Source organism: Lepidochelys kempii, chromosome 1 (genome assembly GCF_965140265.1).
Source record: "Lepidochelys kempii isolate rLepKem1 chromosome 1, rLepKem1.hap2, whole genome shotgun sequence".
In the NCBI taxonomy this organism is placed as follows: domain Eukaryota; kingdom Metazoa; phylum Chordata; order Testudines; family Cheloniidae; genus Lepidochelys; species Lepidochelys kempii.
Window position 1 is genome coordinate 173,126,393 of NC_133256.1, and position 26,014 is coordinate 173,152,406.

Consider the following 26,014-nt stretch of genomic DNA (forward strand, 5'->3'; position numbering starts at 1 on the left):
CTTTCCCCTGCCCTGAGGCACATGAATATCAAGATTAGAGCAGCCCTCACAGTTGAGAAGCGAGTGGCAATAGCCGTGTGGAAGCTTGCAACGCCAGACAGCTACCAGTCAGTTGGGAATCAGTTTGGAGTGGGCAAATCTACTGTGGGGGCTGCTGTGATGCAAGTAGCCAAAGCAATCAAAGATCTGCTGATATCAAGGGTAGTGACCCTGGGAAATGTGCAGGTCATAGTGGATGGCTTTGCTGCAATGGGATTCCCTAACTGTGGTGGGGCCATAGACGGAACCCATATCCCTATGTTGGCACCGGAGCACCAATCCAGCGAGTACATAAACTGCAAGGGGTACTTTTCAGTAGTGCTGAAAGCACTGGTGGATCACAAGGGACCTTTCACGAACATTAACGTGGGATGGCCTGGAAATTTACATGACCCTTGCATCTTCAGGAACTCTGGTCTGTTTCAAAAGCTTCAGGAAAGGACTTTATTCCCAGACCAGAAAATAACCATTGGGGATGTTGAAATGCCTATAGTTATCCTTGGGGACCCAGCCTACCCCTTAATTCCATGGCTCATAAAACCATACACAGGCACCCTAAACAGTAGTCAGGAGCTGTTCAACTATAGGCTGAGCAAGTGCAGAATGGTGGTAGAATGTGCATTTGGACGTTTAAAAGTGTGCTGGCGCAGTTTACTGACTCGGTTAGACCTCAGAGAAAACAATATTCCCATTGTTATTATTGCTTGCTATGTGCTCCACAGTATCTGTGAGAGTAAGGGGGAGATGTTTATGGTGGGGTGGGAGGTTGAGGCACCGCTGGTTAGGTGCAGCCAGACACCAGGGCGGCTAGAAGAGCACAGAAGGGTGCGGTGCACATCAGAGAAGCTTTGAAAACCAGTTTCATGACTGGCCAGGCTACAGTGTGAAAGTTCTGTTTGTTTCTCCTTGATGAAACCCCCTGCCCCTTGGTTCACTCTACTTCCCTGTAGCTAACCACCCTCCCCTCTTCCCTTTGATCACCACTTGCAGAGGCAATAAAGTCATTGCTGCTTCACATTCATGCTTTCTTTATTAATTAATCACACAGATAGGGGGATAACTGCCAAGGTAGCCCAGGAGGGGTGGTGGAGGAGAGAAGCACCAGGAGTGGTGGTGGAGGAGGGAAGGACAAGGCCACACAGCACTTTAAAAGTTTAAAACTTATTGAATGCTCGCCTTCTTTTGCTTGGACAATCCTCTAGGGTAGAGTGGCTGGGTGGCCGGAGGCCCCCTCACCGCGTTCTTGTGTGTCTGGGTGAGGAGGCTATGGAACTTGGGGAGGAGGCAGTTGCTTACACAGGGGCTGTAGCGGCGGTTGTGCTCCAGCTGCCTTTCCTGCAGCTCAACCATGCACTGGAGCATATTCGTTTGATCCTCCAGCAGCCTCAGCATTGAATCCTACCTCCTCTCATCACACTGCCTCCACCTTTCAGCTTTGGCCTTCAGCCCACCACTTACTCTCTTCAGTCCACCACCTCTCCTCCCAGTCATTTTGTGCTTTCCTGCACTCTGACATTGTCTGCCTCCACACATTCATCTGTGCTCTGTCAGTGTGAGAGGACAGCACGAGCTCAGAAAACATTTCATCCCAAGTGCGTTTTTTTTCGCCTTCTAATCTTCACTAGCCTCTGGGAAGGAGAAGATCCTGTGATCCTTGAAACACATGCAGCTGGTGGAGGGGAAAAAACGGGACAGCGGTATTTAAAAAGACAGATTTTATAGAACAATGTGTACACTCTTTCACGGTAAACCTTGATGTTAACATTACATACGTAGCACATGTGCTTTTGTTCCAAGGTCGCATTTTGCCTCCCCCCACCGCGTGGCTAGCTCTTTCCCCCTCCCCCTCCCCGTGGCTAACAGCGTGGAACATTTCTGTTCAGCCACAGGCAAACAGCCCAGCAGGAACGGGCACCTCTGAATGTCCCCTGAAGAAAAGCACCCTATTTCAACCAGACGACCATGAATGATATCACTCTCCTGAGGATAACACAGAGAGATAAAGAACGGATGTTGTTTGAACGCCAGCAAACATACACTGCAATGCTTTGTTCTACAATGATTCCCGAGTACGTGCTACTGGCCTGGAGTGGTAAAGTGTCCTACCATGGTGGACGGAATAAGGCTGCCCTCCCCAGAAACTTTTTGCAAAGGCTTTGAGAGTACATCCAAGAGATCCACAAATGCCAGGGCAAATTAATCATTTAACATGTTTGCTTTTAAACCATGTATACTATTTTAAAAGGTACACTCACCAGAGGTCCCTTCTCCGCCTGGCGGGTCCATGAAGCAGCCTTGGGTGGGTTCCAGGGGTACTGGCTCCAGGTCCAGGGTGAGAAACTGTTCCTGTCTGTTGGGAAAACCGGTTTCTTTGCTTGCTTGCTGTGAGCTATCCAGAACCTCATCATCATCATCTTTCTCGTCCCCAAAACCTGCTTCCATGTTGCCTTCATCTCCATTGAAGGAGTCAAACAACACAGCTGGGGTAGTGGTGGCTGAACCCCCTAAAATGGCATGCAGCTTATCATAGAAGTGTCATGTTTGGGGCTCTGACCCAGAGAGGCCATTCGCCTCTCTGGTTTTCTGGTAGGCTTGCCTCAGCTCCTTAAGTTTCATGCGTCCCTGTTATGGGCCTCTGTCCTTCATGCCCTCGGAGATTTTGACAGATGTTTTGGCATTTTGAAAACTGGAACGTAGTTCTGATAGCACGGATTCCTCTCCCCATACGGTGATCAGATCCCATACTTCCCGTTCAGTCCATGCTGGAGCTCTTTTGCGATTCTGGGACTCCATCATGGTCACCTCTGCTGATGAACTCTGCATGGTCACCTCTGCTGATGAGCTCTGCACTCACCTGCAGCTTGCCACGCTGGCCAAACAGGAAATTGAAATTCAAAAATTTGCAGGCCTTTTCCTGTCTACCTGGCCAGTGCAGCTGAGTTGAGAGTGCTGTCCAGAGCGGCCACAGTGAAGCACTCTGGGATAGCTCCCGGAGGTCAATGCTGTCTAATTGCGTCCACAGTACCCCAAATTTGACCTGGCAAGGCTGATTTCAGCACTAATCCCCTTGTTGGGGGTGGAGTAAGGAAATCGATTTTAAGAGCCCTTTAAGTAAAAAAAAGGGCTTTGTCGTGTGGACGGGTGCAGGGTTAAATCGATTTAACGCTGCTAAATTTGACCTCAACTGCTAGTGTAGACCAGGGCTTAGCTTCTTAACCCTTTACAGGTGAAAGGGTTTTGCCTCTGGCCAGGAGGGATTTTATAGTTCTGTATACAGAAAGGTGGTTACCCTTCCCTTTATAGTTATGACATCTACTCTCTGAAAATTTGTATAACAAATTCTAGTTTAAATGTGACATTTTACAAGAGTGTAACATTAAGGTTAAGCAATTAAGAATAGAAAAGAATAATTCAAAAATTAACATTCTTACAACATTAATTAGTCCATAGTGAATAATATCATGTATTCATCACTAGTACTTTAGTTTCCTGCTTTTCTTGTAAAATGTATACATATAAATTACTGTTTATGGCTTTAAATAATTGTGAATGTTGGGAAAAGCTTAAACTTAATTCCTCAACCATAACATTTTATTAACAGTATTTTTTTTTCATATACACACACCTGTTGTAGGAAAATTAATTAATTATGGAAGAAAGCAGAAAGAATATGAATATCTATATCTATATATAGAGATTTCAAAATTTAGCTCATTGGTAGAAAAGGTCTCCTTTGAACTATATCTGTAGTCCCCTTGGAGTGGAATCAGATTTTAATTAAATGCTTTCAGTATTCATTATCCATTAATAAATCAGACCCCAGCTGTTGAATACTTTTTTAAGATGATAGCTTGGATTATTAGACGTTTACGTTGCTTCTGCTTCTCCAGAACCAGCAACTGGAAAGAGGAGTTTCTGAGACAGATTGAGTCAGGAGGTGAGGGGACATGTTTTGAGCTAGGGAGGTTGGATGCAAGGTGGGAGACTCTTCTGAGTGTGGGGGATCAGAGGGGAGGGTAGAAGTTTCAGAGCTGTTTGGGAAGAGGGGGAAGGGTTCTGAAACTAGTGACATCAAGTGAAGTGGGGAGTAGGGTTAAGGTTTATGGACACACATAGTTGGAAAGGGGTTTCTGAATAGGTTGGGATTAGGCTGGAAGGAGCATGCACTGGGGTTACTGAGCCTGGAAAGAGGGCAGGGAGGTTGGATTGACAGGGTTATGAGGCTAACTGGAGGGAATAGGTGAATAAACAGGTGAATGCATAAATAAAGGTGGTTTGTGATGGGGAAAGAGCACAGTAAGAGCTAGATTGGAATAGCAGAGAGGAGAGGCCAAGACAAAGAGAGAACAGTGAAAAGGTGACACACTTGTGAAGATTTTTTTTCTACCACCTTAACCTTTGCTGTAACGTGTCCAGGGAATGTGAAAAAAACTGTACTTTTAATACATTTTAGTATATGAAAGAGTAGTATAAAGTTTGTGATCAACACATTCTTAGTTAGATTAGCAAGAAAAATGCTTATCTTTGCATGTATTTAAATTTCTCAGTTTTGAGGAACAATGCTTGAGCTGCTTCCATCAGTGGCATATTCCAAAGCAGTCTTTTCCTCATCACTTTGCTTTGTAAAGGAAGAAAATAAAAGGTACACCAAAAATATTGGTGCAATAAATATTCTGTGTACATCAGCAGTTATTAAACATTAGTATTATGATTTAAGAGAATTTTTCTCTACCTAGCTAAGGAAAACCATAATTTGCTTAAAAATCACTTGTAATGAATTGTTGAGATGCTTCTGAAAACCAACTTCATATGAAATTTCAAGCAATTTTATAAAAATTGTGCTAGGTCATATTTTTTAAAGGGTAGATTTCTAATATTTTGCACCTCTCCATTTTCTTCTTTCCTTATTTATATATAAATAGTGTTCTCAAAATAGATTAATAGGTTGGGGTCAAATGTCTGATGCCAAATCCATTGAAGTCAAAGGAAAGATTCCATTTAATGGGATTTGGATCAGACCCCAAATTCTGTCGCTCTTAACCAGGAGAATTCCCATAGACTTCAATAGGAATTTTGCTTGATTAAAGAATTAACTGTCAATGTTCATGTTTTAATAATAAAAAATACATTCTAAGGCCTGGATCAACCTCTCCCATAGAAAAACTCAAAGAAAGGGCTGTTGGGGAAGAAATCTCTAAGAGGATACTCTGAGCTTCTTCCTATCTTCCATTTGGGGGAGGAAGAGTGACCACCCCAGAGTAGACTGTGGAACCCCTATCCACCCGCAACCTGTCTGAAGCCATTTCTGTCCTCACTAACCTGGTCTGTCAAGGGGTCCTCATTCCCTGATAGAGGGGATCTGCCAGTGGAAAGTAAGAAGAAAAGTTATTAAAGTCTGAAGAAATCCCCATTGTGGAAGTATAACATTGTATAAGTATAACGTTGTATAAGGGGACATGCTGGATACATTGTATATGAGAGGGCATGCCAAAACATGTTACAAAGTATCTGAGGGAGCACACATAGGGACAGTTAGCTTTTGAATGGAGAAGCAATTAAGATGGAGCCAGCACGTCTAAGAAGCAGGCATCAGAATGGAAGGTGTGAACGGCAATTAGTTAAGTTAACTGGAAGCTGTTAAAGGAGATTGTTAAGGGTGGCAGGTAATTGAAGATACATGACTGGTCTCAGGGATCTCGAAGGGTGGTGACTAAAATCTTTTTCTTCTTTTGTCTGTAACTTCTCTGTAACTTGTTCTCCAAAAAACTGTATAAATTAAAAGACACAAGCCCCACTCGGGGGGGCTCACTTCTAAATGTATTAGCAGAGCAGCTTTGCTAATAAAACAGAGTGGTCTGATAAATTGTGAGTCTGAGTCAAACTTTGACACCATAGTGCCAAAACAGAAATTGTCATCCCATGCAATTTCACCACTCCTGCCTCCAGCTTGCTCAGTTCTGCAACCTTGCTCCACCTGAACAACATTTTATTGTAGTTTCTCTACATTTCTGTGGCCAGAATAATTATTTCATTTATCCAAATCACTTATTTATATCATTTCATTTTATAAATAAAAGGAAGATTCCTCACCTATTTCTAAGAGTTTCCTGCATTACACTTCATTTTATTTTTCCTTATAGGTAACTGGCAACATTTTTCCTTGAGTGGCTAGTGGTGGTGTTATGGAATCTACTTAACTCTGCCCTCAAGGACACCTCCAAACTGAATAAGATAGAAACACATTCTTTGCATTTCATGATATACGATATACATGGAAGTTGGAAAATTAACTGAATCATTGAAAAGATATTTTCCCCAAACTCTAACAAGGAAAAACACATTAAAATTAATAACTTCTGCATTTTACACTTATCTTTGATGCTTTTCTGAACTGATGACAAGTTTTGTAAAAAAAATACTTTATAATTTATTTTAAAGAGCATTCTTTCAGTATTTCTGTGTTGAAAGCAGACAATAAAGTATTGCATCAATAAAACATAATGTGTCAAAGTCTATTTTAAGGCAAGTACATTTTTAAAAAACCCACCTAGAATATGGCATTTCCTTTGCATTTCATAGTTAATCTTTTATCTTCAGTAGTGATGAGCAAACACAGATTTGGTGTTCAAGATGCATATCCAAGCAGCCCACAATCTACCTTCTTGTCATCTTTGTTTTCCCCTCTCTCATCCACATGCCAGACTCCTCTAGTTTCCTTTCTTGTCCTTCTGTTCCATGACCTACAATTGGCCACTTGACATCTACATCTGCATTCCCAATGGGTCCCTACCATCAGTAAAGCTGCTCTAATTTCTTGCATCCTCTGGGAACCAGAGCAGAGGTGCCCCAAAATGCATTGTCCTCAAAACCCCATAATTGTAAGATCTGAAACCATCAAGACAGCTATTAAATAGCTTGCTTTTTTTCATCACCACTGCACAGAACCATCCTTAAAGTAGGAGAGGTTTATTTGTCCTAATATAGCCTACAATTTTGTAAAAACAAAGCTGTTCAACTAAATAGTCTCAGAATAACAATTTCTCATCCTTCAGATAGTGTTTCTGATCACAAACTGTTTGTACATAAGCACTGTAAAATCAGTACTTGAAGCCAGACAGCTAGTATTGAAAGAACAGTAATTGGACTAGAACAGGTACAAATAAAGAAAACTAATTTAAATTCTCATACAGTATAGAGTGCAAGATCAAAATATAATTCAAAAAAGAACGTTAGATATGACAGGCTGTATAGCAGGAAAATAATAGGGAAGTGTAAAAGCCTGAAATACTTTACCTCCTTCCCTCAAAAACAAAATAAAAAAACCCCTCTGTATAGGTAAAATAGCTTTATCTACTAGTGTGTGTGTAGTATATATATGACATATAGACATGTAGACATATATATATGTCAAAGCTTTTCTATGAGTGTTGCCATACTTTGTAGGTGAATGCATATTTAGGGTGCCACAGTAATCTTAAAAATCATTGTCACACTTATCTGAATCTTGTAATAAGATGTTCAATAAAGCAGAAATACTGATTTGTCTCAGCTAGTGTCACATCGTTTCTCCAGATTTCTTTATCCTCCAAATGTGGGGTGGGGCGGGCATACAGGTTTCACCCATACATGTTAAAACAACAAAAAACAACAAACAAAAACACTGATCTATAGAAGACAATGGACCAAATCTAGCCAAGATTTAAGAAGACAGTGCACCATTGACTTCAGTTGGCCACTGCCTCATTTAATAGTCCTTTTACTTTAGGGACTGACTGAAGGACTAGAATTTACTGCTTTAGTTAAATCCTTCCATTGATTTTCCAGTTGGGTAATTAGTACTGGTTTCCTCTATTTACTTCATAAATAGAGGAAACCAGTACTATATATATATATATATATATATATATATATATATATATATATATATATATATATATATATATATAAATGCACTATGTCCTTGTGGATGGCACACTGAACTGAGACTGCCATTGGCCTGCTGAGTGACATTAGACAAGACATGTCTCCTTGTCCCTCAGTTTCCCCACCTGCAAAATAATGATAATGATATTGACCTCTTTTTTTAAAAGCAGTTTGAGATCTATGGATGACCAGCACTATATAAGGGCAGGGTATTTATTATTATAGGTGTTACAGTTGCTCATTTTTCCCCCCAAATGTTGAGTTTTTTACTTAATTTTTCAACAAATTCAGTTTTCAACTAAAATGCCCCAAAAGATTTGATGTTTCAGGTTTTCCAATTTGCTAGTTGAAAAGTTTTCAGTGATTGAAAAATCTCCCTGGAAAATTTTAAACCAGTAAAATATATACATATTGATTTTAGTATCTTATAATGCCCTCTGAGAAGGAACAGTGTCCTTTTCTTTGTGTGGCATTGGAGGCATCCCTCATAAAACTGAGGGTCAAGATCAGTTGCAGGAGCCAGAGGTATTTCTATAGCTAAAAAAGATAAAAGGTATTTCTTCAAAAGAGATGCTATTATTACATCACCATACTCATGCATAACATGTTGGCGGGGGGCGGGTTTGCAGGCCCACATGGCCACAGCACTAACTTCCTAAATGTTGGTCCCTTTCCAGAGAGGCATTTCTGCCTGAGGATGTTAGAAAGATGCATCTCAAAAATGCAGGTCTAATCTAACAAGCAGTTGGGAGGACAAAGTAATCATGGGAAGCACTTGTTAAAGCCAGAGGTGTTGTCCACAGAAGAGGAATTTGCTGAACTAGGACACAATATGTCAGGTGTTTTGTTTTTTTTCTGGAAGAAGATAAACACGCTGCCAAGAAACCAGTGACAATGGGAATAGAAAACAAGTACTTGTATGTATTGGGGACCCACCATTAGTGGTCATGAGCAAGTTATAGGCAGTGAGGGAGCTACCTCGGGCCTGTTTACTGTGTCAGGGCAATTGATTCTACAGTTCAGAAAGCAGAGCAGCAGCAGTATAACCACCAAATACTGAAGCAACACTTTTTCTTTGCTTTCTACTGTCTTGGTGCCATCACTGATGTTGTGATAGCAATCAGCAGCAGTATGGGAAGGAACCTTCAGTCATCGTTCTTACTTGTGGAAAAGGCTATGGATCTAACTCTACCTTAGCAATTCTGTAGATGGAGTTATTTGAGGTAGTGTGTCTTAGAGCATGAAAAACTGGCCTGTGAGTCAGAAGACCTGGATTCTTGTCTTGTTTCTGCCATTGATTTATTGTGTTGCCTTAGCTAAGTCACTTAACAGTTCTGTCTAAGCTGCCCTACTTATTCACCAGCCAGAGCAAATAATGGTTGTTTGGTATTTTTGATAGGTAAGTAAAATGTTACCATTGTGAAAGGTGCATGAGTAGATTTTTGTTCCTGAGCTGGCAAATTTTCATGGAAATCCTGCAAAGAATCTCTTAGCGAATCCTTTGATGTCTGCCTGCTTTGTAATCTGAGTCCCCTTTCCACTTAAGAAAGGGAGCCACTGGAGTAAAACAATGAAACTGTATGTACAAATGCAGTGTTTGATTCCACTAAATGGGACTAACACATATAGGTGGTGATATGGCCCAAAAATCTGATTCCTGTAAAGAGGTGTGTGTATATATATAAATCTTTTTATTTACATAAATTTTAAACCAAAATGACTTGTTCTACTATTTAAGCCGCACACTACAATTAAGCAGCCCTGCAAGATATTGTGTACAAAGTGTACATGACATGGTAGCAGAAGTAAACTAGTGCCAGAGGAGAACAGAAACAGAAGGAAAACAGCCTCAAAGGTTGCAGACAGCAGAAACAAACAACAGCAGCAAACATTTCTGGATCTTATTAATATGCCACTCTTCAAGGCCCCAGAGAGCTTCAGTTTCAACACACCTTGAGAACTGACAGAATGGAAGTAAGATTCTGCATTGCTATTAAACTCCAGAAACTGGGGATATTCAGGTATCATCTTTAATTAATGCTATGGAGGAGCAGAGTATATCTTTGGATCCTTTGACTTTACTGAAGACAGTCACAAAGATGACTATGAAAGCATTCTCCCTATGTTTGATGCATATGTTATACCTCAGAGAAAATTGGTTTAAGAAAAAAGCATGTTTTCATCATAGAATTCAGGAATCAAGGGAAAATGATGAATCTTTTATAAGAACTTTGAATACTTTGACAGATTTGTTTTTTTCTTTTTGCGGGGGCGGGTATGCAGAACATGAAAATATCAGAGATAAGCTAATTATAGATCTTGCAAAGAACCTTTCAAAGTAACCACAATTGAAGACAGACTTAACCCTAACCTTAGCTATCCAAATAGCAACACAGTCTCAACTTCTGAAACTGCAAACAAACTTGACAAACCTGCAAAATAAAAAACTAACTTTGTAGTTATAAACAGATTCATCTTGAATGCTAAAAGTCATTACCATAAAAGCCTGAGGTTATAAGGAAACTCTAGGCAAACTACAGAGCCTTTTAGAATAAATGTATAAGATGTGAAAAATTTCATAGCTCAGGATATCCAGCTGAAAGTGAAATGTGTAACAAATGCACACAATGTGTAACAAATGCACAAACTGATATTTTGCAGCAGGCTACCCCACTAAGGCAGAGACAAAGCTAACTACGATGACAGAAAATCAAGAGCCATGTTGCTGGGATCTATCATGTGTGACACAGCTTGCTTGGAGAGTGCAACTGAATGGAAAGAGTACTCCCTTTACAATTGACTAAATGAGCAGATGTGGCCATCATCTCAGAATGGAGTTATAATCACCTTCAACCCTTTCCTCACCGAAATCACCGGACACAGCCTTGCTTAGCCCTGCAGGTATTCTGAACCATATGGGATAGTTCATCACAGAAACAACTTATAACAATAAGAAAGGTGCATTTAGAAGTGCATATAATCAAAGACCAACAACCTTCTCACCTGCACTGCATGATGGGCCTACTGAAAAAAGTGGATGAACTCAGAGGAGATCCAGTACAAATAACTTCAAGAGACAACATGGAACCATACAGTGTACAAATACTTCTACCAGACAGACCTTGGAAGAGCCTCGCTGCTGATTTTACGTGAATTCAGAGAACATTATTCTCATATTGGACTATTTTTTACCAGGTATATAAAAATTTACTTGAAAGACATAACATTTCAAATTGGTATTGAGACAGTGAAGTGCACTTTTGCTCATTTCAGTATTCCAGAACAACTAGTAATGGACAATGGACTACAATTCACTACAACAGAGTGTAAGAATTGCAAATGAAATATTTTGATCATATTACTAGTGGCCCAGATTACCCAGAAATGAATGGAGAGGCTGAGAAAGTTGTATAGACAGCCAAGAAAATACTATAGCAGGAAGATCTATGCATTGCTCTTCTGAGTTACAGATTAACATCAATAGCAGCTACTGGATATAATCCAGCACAGCTCCTGTTGGAAAGACAACTCAGAACTACTGTTCCAACTTTGGAAAATAACCTATTTCCAAAGTTGCAGGACATGAAGAGAGTAGACAAATCATATAAAAGAGGCAAAGAACTTATAAAAGTGTTAGTAACAGATGTCACACAGATAACTGCAGGCTGTTGAAGCTGGTGACCATGTTTGTATCAAACTGGATGGTGAAAAAGGATGGACAACTCCAGCTGTCACAAAGCAAACAAATTCAGTGTCCAAATCACATGCAATTGAGACTGTCAGTAACAAGTTAAACAGAAACCATGAACATCTACAGTTTGTTCATCAGAAAGAACAATCAGCAAAGCAAATTCTATTAATGGCAGATGAAGAACAAAGAATAAGATTCAAAGATTCCAAATTGAACAGACAGTCATTGCAACTGATGGCCTGCCAGATGACCGAGTTATTAATTGTTCACATCATGTAATTAGAAAACCAGTATGTTCAGAGACACTTAACAAACAGACAGATGTGTACTGAACTTTAAAGACAGTGTAATAGTATAAATTTTGTAAATGGTAGGGCTGTAGAACTTAAAGAGGGAGGGGTAGTGGAACGATAAACTGTATTATACTTGTTCAGTGAGTAGTGGTGCTGTGTGTAACATGCCTTATTAAGCTGACCTCAGCCAGACCTGGAAAAGCATTAAAGGATCTTATAATGAACACATCTGTGTTGTAGCTCTCTGAGAAGGAGACTCCATAGCCAGTCTATATCTGGTACAGGAGCCTGATCTGCTAGTAGAAACCCTGCAACATGCCATGTACAAGGTGTGCATGAATGGAATGAAAAGTCAAGTCTCAATTTCACTCAGGTCAATTGAAATGTTGTCTTTTGACAATTTGAAATGTTTCATTTTTATTTTGACCTTTTATTTTTTATCTTTAATTTAATTTAAAATTTTGAAACAAGTCATTTTGAACTCATAAAGGAATGTCTCTTAGTTTAGGAAATGTCAAAATGGGATGTTTTGGCAATTTCAAAACTTTTTTTCAATACTATTTTGAAATGGGAAATCAGTTTCCCACAAACTTTCAGATTTTATGAATCTGCAAATTACAATTAAAACCTTTCATCAAAAATTTCCTGACCAGCTCTATTTGAGACCACCTCCAAAAATAAAAAGATCTGTTCTTCTTGCCATATGGGGGTACAAGAATGAATCAAGATAATGTCTTGGTAAAAATATCCTATTTTTTTTTCTGTTTTACAATGCATTCCAATTTCATAAAAAATCCAAACCCCCTTATATTTTAAGGAAGTATCCCATAGCTTCTTGCAAAATTTTTGACTTTTAAACACTTATTGGTTGTTTTTAAGGACCAACAGTGTCTTTAATGTTATACAATATCAAATAAAAAGATCTTCCTTTGACACTAAGCACCCCTTATTCACACCCTACACATCATTGTAGTAATCTTTGTGTAAGATATGCCTTGACGTATCATTTAAAAACTAACGCTGATCATCAATATCTTGTGTAATATATGTAGAAAATGCATATTAAGAGTTATGAACATAAACTGAAATTATAATTACAATGTATTTACCAGACAATTCTAGGAAGGCGATAAACCAGTTTCTCAAAGACAATTAATAAGCTCACACCTCAAGCCAGAGGTCATCAAAGTTGATTGGCAATAACCCATCAAGTGGACATTCTTTAGCAACAAATGGAAGTAGGAACAGATCAATCTGTATTTTACCAAACAACATCATGGAGCTCTTTCACCACAAGACACCATGTTTCTGTCCTCACAGCTAAAATTAACTTTATCTCAGAGTAACCCTCAGGAAAATGCATTTCAAAGGGTGACTGGACTATAGAAGTGAGGGACAAAAACACCCCAGGATATCTCTGTTTCACCTAAGAAAATAAAGGAACCAGCCATTTGACTTTTGGGGGAGCTCCTGACTTGAGAATTTGGTCAGCCATGTTGCTGGGAACATATCGTGAGGATTTTACCTGGAACCAGATCTCGTTTAAGTTTTAACTATTATAAATCATTTTACCCTAATTTATCTTGTAACCATTTCTGAATTTAATTCTTGTACTTGGATTCACTTTGTAGTTAACTAAACTTGTTTTATTTGGAATCTGAACTAACCTGTTGTTCTGTTTAAACTGAGCTGTTTAGTAACTCCAGTTAAAGTAGCAAACTGTTGCATATTGACCATTTACAGGGTCAATGGGCTTTTAATATCTGAACTGTCCAGGAAAGGGCTGGACAGTGCAGAACACATTTTGGGAAAATTCAGGACAGATATGTTGGTGTCATCCTGCAAGTAGTAACTAGGACTGGTGGAAGCCAGAGTGACTGGAGTGTTGCTGACAGGCTACTAGGGTGAGAGCTGCTGGACCAGTGCTACAGCTATGGGTACCTGATACTACTATACACTGCTGGATCTGTATACTGTATACTAGCTGTATACTGCTACGGGTACACACATGGCCCCACAGTATGCCAACATTTTTATGGCTGACTTAGAACAACGCTTCCTCAGCTCTCGTCCCCTAGCGCCCCTCCTCTACTTGAGCTATATTGATGACATCTCCATCAGATGGACCCACAGGAAGGCGGCCCTTGAAAAATTCTGCCTGGATTTCAACAATTTGTACCCCACCATCAATCTCAGCCTGGACCAGTCCACACAAGGGATCCACTTCCTGGACACTACAGTGCAAATAAGTGATGGTCACATAAACTGGAAACCTACTGACCTCTATTCTTACCTACATGCCTCCAGCTTCCATTCAGGACAGATCACATGATCCATTGTCTACAGCCAAGCCCTAAGATACAACCGAATTTGTCCAATCCCTCAGACAGGACAAACACCTACAAGATCTTTATCAAGCATTCTTAAAATTACAGTACCACCCGGGGAAGTGAGGAAACAGACTGACAGAGTGAGACAGGTACCCAGAAATCACCTACTACAGGACAGGCCCCACAAGGAAAATAATAGAACACCAGTGACCATCATGTACAGCCGCCATCTAAAACGTCTCCAGCACATTATCAACAATCTACAACCTATCCTGGAAAATGATTCCTCACTCTCACAGACCTTGGGAGACAGGTCAGTCTTCACTTATAGACAGCCCCACAACCTCAAGCAAATACTCACCAACAACTACACACCACGCCACAGAAACACTAACCCAGGAACCAATCCCTGTATCAAACCCTGTTGCCTACTCTGTCCCCATATCTACTCTATCGATACCGTCAGAGGACCCAACCACATGAGCCACACCATCAGGGACTCATTCACCTGCACGTCTACTAATGTGATATATGCCGTCATGTGCCAGCAATGCCCCTCTGCCATGTACATTGGCCAAACTGGACAGTCTCTACATAAAAGAATAAATGGACACAAATCAGCCATCAGGAATGGTAACATACAAAAGCCAGTAGGAGAACACTTCAGTCTCATGAACCCATGAAAGCTTATGCCCAAATAAATGTGTTAGTCTTTAAGGTGCCACCGGACTCCACATTAGCTGTACACAGACACTCAGGGTGGACCTGCATGATAGTCTGTTTGTGAGCAGCTTAGATTGGTAGCTACAGCAACAAAGTGTTGTGAGGCATCCCAGGATTGGGGGCAGGTGGTGACACAACCCTTCACTGGTCTGGATTGCACCCTGGAATGTGCAAACCCCTTCGGAATCTCAGTAGACAGAACAAATTAGACAAAAGCTTCACTGAGTGACCTGTAGGGAACCTTTTTTCTCTATAGTTTGAATATAATGGATGGGTGACAGGATTTTAAATGGCATGGTTAACGCTGCTGAGTCATCTGGAAGAGATGAGTTGTAAGGGGTGTATTGTGTAGAACTTGGCTGGTTCACAAGCAGACCACTTATTTCACATAAGCACCAAATGCTTTTTGGGGTTCTGCAGCAGTTCAAAGTGTACGTCTGGGGAGACTAGATAGGTTAGACAAGGGGAGTAGCCACCCTATGTCCCACAGAAAAACATGCTACATGTAACAAAGCTGTAACAGAAAGCCACAAAGTTTAATGTGAGTGGAACAATCATTACCAGCAGGCAAATAGCTGTGGAATGGAAGTCAGTGGCCGCAAGGCTACACTGGAGACTTGCTGCCAGCGTAAAGATTCCCTAAGGCTATGCAAATGGTCAATCACTCCCTGGGGTCTGCCTTGGAGATCTGCAGGATTTAGTCCTATGTTTCACAATTTCTTGTTATACATGGCCTCATCTACTCCTATTTCTACGAGGCTGCCATTACCACTTAACAGAGGATTTGATGGCCACATTCTAGCTGGGTATTTACAAAGCCCAATTCTCCCATCACACCAGTTTTACGTTAGTTTGTATCTCCACTGAAATAAATTCTGATTTAATTTACTATAAGTGAGCAAAGAGTTTGGTTATTATGAAATCACCATGGGTCTTACTCCCTCTTCTGGATCTTTCTATGGGGTGGTTAACTAGTTTCCATGGTTTGGAAAAATTCTGCAGCAAGCATTTTCAAATCAATATCAAGAAATCAACTTGACATATAGGAGACATGTAATGCACTTTGGGATTCTGTAATTTCTTAAGAAAAAACAAAACAGTGTTTCAAGAAGGAGGAAAGATATTCCTCTTAAACTAAAAGACATCACCGTAGCTGCAAATAGGAGGCTTTAAAATATTGAGGGAAATAGTCCAATAATATTTAACACAATGGCCTGGCCCAGGTGCTTTAATTTCTTTTGTTTGCAGTCATTTTTAGTGCACCATCTTTAATATTAAGTTTGATTATGGAGACAGCAAACTCACATTTTTTGAAAAGCATATCACCTTCCACAAAATGGCCATCCCTCCTATATTCCATAATGATTACATTAAAACCTCATAAAAGCTTGATGAAAATCTTTAGTGCTAGTAACTTTTCTCTGTTAACTGAACAAAATCAGGGCAGGTATTTGTCATGGTTTCAGCTGCAGATGTGTTGAAATTATCACCATTATTAGATACGACACATTATTGTAGGCTTGATTAACTTTTGTCCAGGTCCTATATGATACACAGAGTTAGACAAATGGGTTTGTATAGCAGAGCTATTTCTATTCTATATAGGTTCTGACGGAGCCCTGTGATGGAGTATACGAATCCCACACTGGGCAACAAGGGGTTAAAGAATAGCTCTGGCTCAGCCAGTTCTATCCCACCATACTTGCAAAGCATGAACAGACTGGAGAAGGAGCTTTAACAGGGAGCAGAAAAGCTCCCTTGTTGGCAGACCAGAGAACAGAACAGATCTTCAAACTGCAGCTTCTGAGGAAAGGACCGACTGAATGCAGGAGCCTCCCATGCAACCGCTGCCTGAAGGCCACTGCTTGCAGGAAGGGAGAGCCAGATCCCGTTACACCCTGATAGGTAGTAATTCCCCTTTATCTCTTACTAACTCAGTTTATTTGTGTTAATTCCCCTGTTGTTTGTTCATAGGCTACCCTGAAAGGGGCGATATGTTGAAGTGAGGGCTAAGTCCCTGGAAGAGGCAGGCCTCCTCAGAGGCGGAGTAGCCATCAGTAGGAGACTCAGCAGAGAAAGAGCTGCCATGCCACACCCAGCCACGAGGAGGTGCCAGCAGTGAGCTAACCCCTTCAAAAGCCCTCAACATCTGAACTTTTTCCAGCAATGTATTGAACAATATGAGTAATAGGTTTAGGTTAGTACACCTCTTCCTTACTCCTAGAAGTTTAAACCCAACCCAAACTGAATTTCTTCAACACATTATCTTTGTATTACTATTATCTGTTAGTTTTTACTTACCTCTGGGCTTTCTCATTCCAGCAGGAACCCAAACCAAAATTGTCAAGTTGGTATGGGATAAATTCTTATTGTCATATATCAGGTTTGACAAGAAGCCACACAAAAAGGATATTTCAAGAGAGAGTAGTTTCTCATACTGTACAAATCTTGTATTGAAGAAACAGGTCCCAATTCTCAGGTATGACACATTTGCACTTGAAGATAGGAAGAAAACAAAATGTAAAAATGAACTCAGTTATAGAATATAATTAGTTTAAACAGTGATTCTCTTTTGTAGCATGCAGTCACTCTATCCAAAGATAGATAAATAGACATGGCACAGTAACTTGAAAATGATAGGGTGGGAAGATCTGCTGCACAGTTATTTGCAATCATTTTTTATTGAAGATGTCAGGTATTCTGTGGTGTACAGAGAGCACAGGAGTGGCTATTGACTAAGCATGAGGCTGGGATCTAAGAACTGTTAGTTCTAATCCCAACATAATCTAATCTAATGCTGACATTTTCAGTGGCTTTATGCAAGTCACTTTCTCTTTGTTTCCCCTTCTGTAAAATGGTGGCAATAATACTTAACTTCCTGGCAGGTATATTGTAAGGATTAATTAATTATAGTAAAACATTTTGAAATGACAAATTACTATAATTGCTAAGTATTAATATGGTGATTAAATAGACTTTGTTTTGAGTTTGTTTTTTAAAACAATGTCTGCTTTCCCACTTCATTCATCAAACCTCTTTTTGTCGAACCATGTTAGCCACTTCCCTGGCTGCAGCCAGCTACTACAGTAACTCAGGCTATAGCTACACTAGAGAGCTTACATTGACTTAATTAATCCACTCCCAGTGAATGGTGGGAGAAGCTCTCCAATTGCCATCGCACTGTCTACACCAGTGCTTAGGTCGGTGTTACTTATGTCGCTCAGAGGGTGGCTTATTCACACTCCTGAGCAACATAAATTATACTGACATTAGTAATAGTGTAGACATAAGCTTTTTTGTCCTTTTCACTCCAGAAATGGCTCCCAAGCAAAACATCCCTAAACTCCTCTAAAATCAGCTTATTTAGAATTGAATTCAAAAATTGATCATTTCTCCCCCCTCCAACCGAAAAACCTTGGTGTGGGGAAGGAGAAGGCTCCCAACATACATGCTCCCTTTTAAGCTCTCTTCTTTGAGAGACTCTCCTGTGAAAAGAAGTCATCATAGTAATAGACATTAATATAAAAAAAAAACCTATTATTTTCTTTAATATTACTACAGCATCTGGGGCCATAACTGTAAAAAAAACCCTACTGTATTGTTCTTTTATGAGAGGGGAACATGCTATTTTTAAATGACAGAAAGAAATATGGTAAATTAGAAGCAATAACATGGAAAGGTTTTTTTCTTGTTTCCTGCCTACATGTTTGTGAAATCACCCTGCCTGTGACTTGGTACCACAATTATGGGAAGGTTAAAGAGGCTAATATCCTAAGAGTTGGTCTCTCTCTTTTACATTCACATATGAAGTACCCATGCACCTTCAAATACTATGTTCAGAGGTACCATTAATTTCTTTAACTGGTTCAGTCCACATCTAGTTATAAGATGCTTTAAATTCATCTGGTACTATTAAAGAACTATATTTTAAATCAGTCATACCTTATCGAGGCAACTTATGTTGCCCACATAGAACTATACAAATGATTTACAGTAAGTGTCCATACCTCATAAAATAACCACATGAGTTTTCTGCTTCAAAAGTGTTTAAATCATACTACTTTCTCCATTTATGAAACACTTCATGCTTGTAGCCGCACAAGTGAAGTGGTATCAAAATCTGTTAATTGTGATATTTTTATGTGCTCTTTGTTTATATCCCTGTTTAGTCTGATCTGATTTTTATTGTCTTTTCAAAGCTTCATGGTACATTATGGGTTTGCTTATTGTAGAAAGTCTTATCTACATCAATGTTACTGTGAATCACTTGTGAATTGCCTGGTTGGTTGTGTATTTTTATAGCTTCCATTTGTGTTGACCTTTCAGGCAGAACATTTGTGCAAGTTGTAACACATTTTTAGGTAGCATTTGCATCATCAGCTTTAAGTCTAAGAAATAACTTAGGATAAATATTCTTTCATATTATTATTATAGAAATGAGAGGATCCAACCAAGATCAGAGAGCCCCATTGTGCTTCTCATTGCACACACAAGTAGTAAGAGACAGTCCCAGTCTCAAAGAGCTTACAATGTAAGTAGACAAGCCAACAAAGGGTGAGAGAAAGGAAGCTTATCTTCATATGGGGGCTGGTCTACGTTGAAGTTACATCAGCATAGCTGTGTCTCTCAGTGGTGTGAAAAACCTACACCTCTGAGGATATGTCTACACTACGAAATAAGGTCGAATTTATAGAAGTCGATTTTTTAGGAAGTGATTTTATACAATCGATTGTGTGTGTCTCCATTAAGTGCATTAAGTCGGTGGAGTGCATCCACAGTACCATGGCTAGCGTTGACTTTTGGAGCATTGCACTGTGGGTAGCTATCCCACAGTTCCCGCAGTCTCCACCGCCCATTGGAATTCTGGGTTAAGCTCCCAATGCCTGATGGGGCAAAAACATTGTCACGCGTGGTTTTGGGTACATGTCGTCAGTCGCCCCTCCCTCTGTGACAGCAATGACAGACAGTCGTTTTGCGCCTTTTTTCTGTGCGGATGCCCTACTGCTTTCAGCAGATGGTGCAGTAGGATTGCTAACCATCGTCGTCGAACCACCACTTCCGCTGCAACTCTGCTCTCCTGTTCTTGTCTCGATAGCGAATTTTTCCATGTTGGCTGTCATGGGCTCCCATTTCCGCTGCAGCTCTGCTCTCCTGTTCTTATGAATCCACCATGCAGGTCGTCAGTCACCACTTCCACTGCAACTCTGCTTTCCTGCTCTCCTACAGACGCCATACCATGGCAAGCGTGCAGCCCGCTCAGCTCAGCTCACTGCTACTGTTGTGTCCTGGTGCTGCTGGCAGCAGACGGTGCAGTAGGCCTGCCAACCATTGTCATCCACTGCTTCTGCTGCAACTCTGCTCTCCTGCAGACTCCATACCACGGCAAGCATGGAGCCCGCTCAGATCACCACTGCAGTTATGAGCATTGTAAACACCTTGTGCATTATCCTGCAGTGTGTGCAGAACCTGCAAAAGCAGGCGAGGAGGCGATGGCAGCATGGTGACAAGAGTGATGAAGACATGGACACAGACTTCTCTCAAAGTACGGGCCCTGGCAATTTGGACATCCTCGTGGCAATGGGGCAGGCTCATGGAGTGGAATGCAAATTCTGGGCCTGGGAAACAAGCACAGACTGGTGGGACCACATAGTGTTGCAGGTCTGGGATGATTCCTGGTGGCTGCAAAACATTTGCATGTGTAAGGACACTTTTATGGAACTTTTTGTCTTGCTTTCCCCTGCCCTGAAGCGCATGAATACCAAGATGAGAGCAGCCCTCACAGTTCTCAAGCGAGTGGTGATAGCCTTCTGGAAGCTTGCAAAGCCAGACAGCTACCGGACAGTTGGGAATCAATTTGAAGTGGGCAAATCTACTGTGGGGGCTGCTGTGATCCAAGTACCCAATGCAATCACTGAGCTGCTGCTATCAAGGATAGTGACTCTGGGAAATGTGCAAGTCACAGTGGATGGCTTTGCTGCAGTGGGGTTCCCTAACTGGTGGGGCAATAGGCGGAATGCATATCCCTATCTTGGGACTGGACCACCTTGGCAACCACTACATAAACCGCAAGGGGTACTTTGAAATGGTGTTGCAAGCACTGGTGGATCACAAGGGATGTTTCACCAACATCAACATGGGATGGCCGGGAAAGGTACATGACCCTAGCATCTTCAGGAACTCTGGTCTGTTTAAACAGCTGCAGGAAGGGACTTACTTTCCAGACAAGAAAATAACTGTTGGGGATGTCGAAATGCTTATAGTTATCCCTGGGGACCCAGCCTACCCCTTAATGCCCTGGCTCATGAAGCCGTACACAGGCACCCTGGACAGTAGTCAGGAGCTGTTTAACTATAGGCTGAGCAAGTGCAGAATGGTGGGAGAATGTGCTGGCACAGTTTACAGACTCGGTTAGACGTCAGAGAAAACAATATTCCCACTGTTATTACTGCTTGCTGTGTGCTCCACAATATCTATGAGAGTAAGGGGGAGACGTTTATGGCGGGGTGGGAGGTTGAGGCAAATTGCCTGGTTGCTGATTACACACAGCCAGACACCAGGGCAGTTAGAAGAGCACAGGAGGGTGCGGTACGCATCAGAGAAGCTTTGAAAACCAGTTTCATGACTGGCCAGGCTACAGTTTGACAGTTCTGTTTGTTTCTCCTTCATGAAAACCCACCCCCCTTGGTTCACTCTACTTCCCTGTAAACTGCCCTCCTCCCTTCGATCACCGCTTGCAGAGGCAATAAAGTCATTGTTGTTTCAAATTCATGCCTTCCTTATTAATTCATCACACAAATAGGGCGATAATTGCCAAGGTAGCCCAGGAGGGCTGGGGGAGGAGGGAAGCACTGGGTGGGGTGGGGGAGGAGGGAAGGACAAGGCCACACTGCACTTCAAAACATATTGAATGCCAGCCTTCTGTTGCTTGGGCAGTCCTCTGGGGTGGAGTGGTTGGGTGCCCACAGGCCTCCCCCCATCACTGCATTCTTGAGCATCTGGATGAGGAGGCTATGGAACTTGGGGAGGAGGGTGGGCAGTTATACAGCAGCTGCAGTGGTGGTCTGTGCTCATGCTGCCTTTCCTCCAGCTCAACCATATGCCAGAACATATCAGTTTGATCCTCCAGTAGCCTCAGCATTGCCTCCTGCCTCCTCTCATCATGCTGACGCCACCTATCATCTTGCTCCCACCACCTCTCCTCGCATTCATTTGCTACTTTTCTGGACTCTGCACTTGTCTGCCTCCACGCATTCTTCTGAGCTCTTTCAGTGCGGGAGGACTGCATGAGCTCAGAGAACGTTTCATCGCGAGTGCATTTTTTTCGCCTTCTTATCTGTGCTAGCCTCTGGGATGGAGATGATAGGGGGAGCATTGAAACATTTGCAGCTGCGGGAGGAGAAAAAGGGAGAGTAGTATTTAAAAAGACACATTTTAGAGAACAATGGGTAGACTCTTTCACTGTGAATGGTTTCAAACAGCAGCACCCTCCTTTCCCATTTCAAGCAGCCGTTGGGTTGGCCATTTCACGGTGATTCAAGCACCCGTTGGGTTGGCCATTTAAAAGGAGGGACTGTGGTTTTCAGGTTAACGTGCAGCACAAACCCAACTAACCTCTACCCCCAATTCTCTGGGATGATCGCTTCACCCCTCCTCCCACCGCGTGACTAGTATAAGGGAAGATCCCTAACAGCCAAATGCAAACAGCTCAGCGTGAACACCCCCCCATCACTGCATGGCTAAAAGTGGGGATGATTTCTTTTCAGCCACAGGCAAACAGCCCAGCAGGAACGGACACCTCTGAATGTCCCCTAAATAAAATTCCCCTATTTCACCCAGGTGACCGTGAATGGTATCACTTGCCTGAGGATAACGCAATGGATGTTGCTTGAATGCCAGAAAACACTGGGACCATACCGTGCCATGCTTTGTTATGCAATGATTCCAGACTACGTGCTACTGGCCCAGCGTGGTAAAATGTCCTAACATGGAGGATGGAATAAGGCTGCCCTCCCCAGAAACCTTTTGCAAAGGCTTTGGGAGTACATCCAGTTCCACTCCACCCCCAGAAACATTAACAGGGAGTACATTTGGGAGTACATTTCCACTCCACCCCCAGAAACATTAACAGACTTTTCCAGTAGCTGTACTGGCCGCGAATGCATCCCAAGTCTTCAGGGAAAATTAATCATTAAACATGCTTGCTTTTAAACTATGTATTATATTTACAAAGGTACACTCACCAGAGGTGCCTTCTCCGCCTTCAAGGTATGGGAGCCCACCTTGGGAGGGTTGGGAAGGTATTGGATCCAGGGTGATAAACACTTCCTGGCCGTCAGGGAGAATGGTTTCATCCTCCGCCTCATCATCATTCCCAAAATCCTCATCCCTGTTGCGTGAGACTCACCCCTTGCAGGAGTTCGCGTACAGGGGTGTGGTAGTATTAGGAGCACCACCTAGAATTGCACTCAGCTCATCATAGATGTGGCTTGTCTGGGGTTCTGATCCAGAGCAGTCGTTTGCCTGTTTGTTTTTTTGGTAGCCTTGCCTGAGCTCCTTAATTTTCACGTGACACTGATGCCGGGCCCTGTTATAGCCTCTGTCCATCATGCTCGTGGAGATTTTTTCAAATATTTTGTCATTTTGACTTTTGAAACGGACTTCTGATAGCACGGATTTGTCTCCCCGTACAACGATCAGATCCAGTACCTCCTGTTCGGTCCATGCTGGAGCTCTTTTGCAATTCTGGGACTGCATGGTCACCTCTGCTGATGAGCTCTGCACGGTCACGCCACACTGGCCAAACAGGAAATGAAATTCAAAAGTTCCTGGTGCTTTTCCTGTGTACCTGGTTAGTGCATCTGAATTGAAAGTGCTGTCCAGAGCAGTCACAATGGAGCTCTCTGGGATAGCTCCTGGAGGCCAATACCGTCAAATTGCATCGACACCACACCAAATTCGACCCGGCAATGTCGATTTCAGTGCTAATCCCCTCGTTGGGGAGGAGTACAGAAATCGATTTTAAGAGCCCTTTAAGTCAACAAAAATGACTCGTTGTGTGGACGGATGCAGGGTTAAATTGATCTAATGCTGCTAAATTCGACCTAAACTCATAGTGTAGACCGGGGCTGAGAGATGTAGTTAAATCCCTAATCCTCAGAATAGACAGTGCTAGGTCAATGGAAGCATTCTTCCTAAATCTTGGGAAGGTGGATTACCTACAGTGACAGGATAATCTCTCCCATCACTATAGTAAGTGATACAGTGGTGCAGCAGCAGCACTGCAGTTGTACCCCTGGAGCATTTTACATGTATACATAGCCTTAGAGATGGGGTACTCAGGAACAGACATATTGAATGACCCTAAGCGAGTCTCTCAAAAAGACTGGTAGAAGCACAGTCTCTAAGTCCAGTCATTTACCCACAAGACTATCCTTCCCTCACAAGAATGCTGTTTTGTCACAAAATTAATTATTTGGGCAAAATTGGCATATTACTTCATAGACTGATCACACCTATGAAAGAAGTAGAATGGCCTCAAGACAAGAATCATCTACCCTGCTCAAAACTTTAACATGAGATAACATGTCTGTGTCAAGACCAGGGATGTCAAGTCTCTCTTTGTATTCATCAGCAATTTTTCTTTCAAAATGTTAACAAGCCTTAGGTAGAAGAAATGAGCATTATGTCTCAGCAAACTGGTAATAGTTGCTAGCAGATGTTGACAATATTTGTGCTTTAAAATCATGTTAACTGGTCTTAGTTAATCTAGGATTTTAAACACCACCGTGTTTATTTACATTAGGTGCTAAGCAGTGTTTAAAATGCAGCTAACACATTACCTATCATGCTTTAAAAATATACCCTATTTTCCTATTTTAGATAGGTCTATGGATGCTGAAGTTTAAAAAAAAAATATGGGCTAGAGATGAAGGGAAGAATGACAGAGAGAGAGGAATAAATGTTTAAGAGAATAGAGGAGAGGGTGGGACTGTGACATGAATGTAGAACAGCAACACAGAAGACCAGCCCAGTGGATTGTCCACTTTCTTTTTAGAAACATTGTGTAGATGCTAGTTACAAAAGTAGTTCTGTGAAATTTGTATCACCTTATTTATTTGTTATGCAAAGAAATTTCACTGTTTTCACCCTCTTCCCAATATTAGGCTAGTAGCATATAAATTACAATTTCTTCCATATTTGTTTTAATCATAATTAAATTAAAAAACATGAATGTTGTCATAATTTATACTGTACAAGGAATATATTTCTCATACTGGAAGAATTCTGAATCCCCATTAACCATTCATGATTTACAGATGGTTAACAATCACCATTGCAATTCAGATGATTTGATAAGAACCTTCTAAACACCAATCTGAAAGTGAGTCTTGTGCCTTCATATTCCTTCCTTACAAGGTATAAGATTTTTTTTTCATCTGACATGACTAAGAACAAATGCACTTTCCATGGCAGAAAATTTATAGTAGTTCCTCTAGTAATTTCTCCACGCTAAAGCAGCCCCACTTTTGTTCGTGAATTTTTGAGATTTCTTGGGCATCTTGGATGGCATGTAACTGAAAGAAAATGGAGCTATCTCTTGCTGATAATGTGTTAGATGGCTAACTCTGGGCACATGAAATTATATCAATAACTTCATAACTGCTCATTCAATGTAAATCTGGATAATAACCAGCAGGGAAAGCTGTCCAGCAATGTACACAATCAACCCAAACAAGAATGTATGTTGGCATGTTTTATGGAGATCAATATCACCTGAGAGACCAATTTATAAAGTTGCTGGAGGCCCACCTATGCAGACTTGCACCAACAATTCCAATAAACCTAGTGCTAGTCGCTGGAAAGAAAGTTGGCCTCATAGCATTTACTATAGTAAAAGACCTCAATTAAGACTGGATTGCTAAAGACCCAGAAACAACCCTTGTTTCCCAGGAGGTTTCTTCAGAAGTTTGAGACCTACAGGTTATTACACTTCAGAATAGGCAATACCGATCATT